This window comes from Echinops telfairi, unplaced genomic scaffold (assembly GCF_000313985.2).
Source record: "Echinops telfairi isolate 266 unplaced genomic scaffold, ASM31398v2 ScPeMD7_3533;HRSCAF=4204_0, whole genome shotgun sequence".
Lineage (NCBI taxonomy): Eukaryota > Metazoa > Chordata > Mammalia > Afrosoricida > Tenrecidae > Echinops > Echinops telfairi.
In genome coordinates, this window is record NW_022107431.1 from 23,202,666 (window position 1) to 23,204,151 (window position 1,486).

Below are 1,486 nucleotides of genomic sequence, written 5' to 3' on the forward strand. Positions count from 1 at the left end.
CCTATTAACTGTTTATCAAGTTGATGTGAAATTATGTGTGTAACTACCACAAGGTTCTTGATGATCAAGTTCTCTTCTGACCCGTATGTTGCCCATCACCGTCATTGTGGCAAGTAATTCACTGTTGTTAAATGTTTTGTGCTGTCATTCATTGCTTATATCCATTTATATCCAGCGAGTACCACATAATCTCAGTGAGGGTGATGATCACATTTTATATTTGTTCGTGTGTTTGGAATTATCCAACCCCATGCCTTATACTTCAAAAGTAATTGTATGTTGAGTGTCTGATGTGAGATACTTGTCTTCTTCGCACTCAAAACTGTGAGGCGCAAATACACTCCTGTGAGGCACACTACTACTGGATGCTCTAAAACCAAACCAAACTCATGCCATCGAATTCAATGTCATTCATAGCAACTCTGTAGGACAGAATAGAAATGCCCACTGTGGGTTTCTGAGACTGTAATTTTTACAGGAGTAGAAAGCCTCATTTTCCCCCTGAGAAGTGGTGGGTGGTTTTGAACTGCTAACCCTACAGCTGACCAGGGCTCTAAGGGAGCAAATTCCTCATGTCCTAGATTCTTAGCTGGAATCAAGTTTATTGCATTTTTTGTTGAAAAGCAGGGGCTCAAAATCAAATGACCTAAAGAGGGCTATGTGGAACTTATATACACACCAAGAGGCGGTCCTTTGAACAGAGCAAAGGGATATAGGGTTGTTTAAATCAGGAAAGGTGTGTGTCAGGGCTGTATCCTTTCGCCATACTTACTTCAAGCTGTGTGCTGAGTAAACTGAGGACCTGCACTATGATGAAGAACTGAGCACAATTATGTGTTTGAATGACTGCTGCTGGTCCACATATACCCTGTTTCCCCGAAAATAAGACAGTGTTTTATATTAAATTTTGCTCCCAAAGATGCGCTAGGTCTTATTTTCAGGGGATGTCTTATTTTTCCATGAAGAAGAATACGGTACACATTTGTTGTTTATTGTTTATTGTTTTATTAAAAGAGACCTTGCACTTCCTGTCTGCTCCAGCTGTGCTGTGGCCAACATTGACCTGCGTGGCGGTGCCTGCCGCTATGGTTCAGAGCCCAGAGTTATGGTAACTTCAGGGGGCCTTATTTTCAGGGTGGATGCCTTATATTTCAGCAAGAGACAAAACTTTCAATAGGTCTTATTTTCGGGGGATGACTTACTTTCGGGGAAACAGGGTAGTTCCGCATGGGAATGATGAAGTGTTCTGGAAGTCCCCCTCTTCCCAACGTTATCCATAGCTTGTTATGATCCATATACTTGAATGTCTTTCCATGTCAATAAAGCACAAGTAAACATCTTTCTGGTGTTCTCTGCTTTCAGCCAAGACCCCCCTGGCTTCAGCAATCATAGTCCTTGTTCTATGACTTCATATGAATCTGGCTTCAATTTCTGATCGGTTTCTGTTTATGTATTGTTGCCACCAGTTTTGAATGATCTTTAGCCA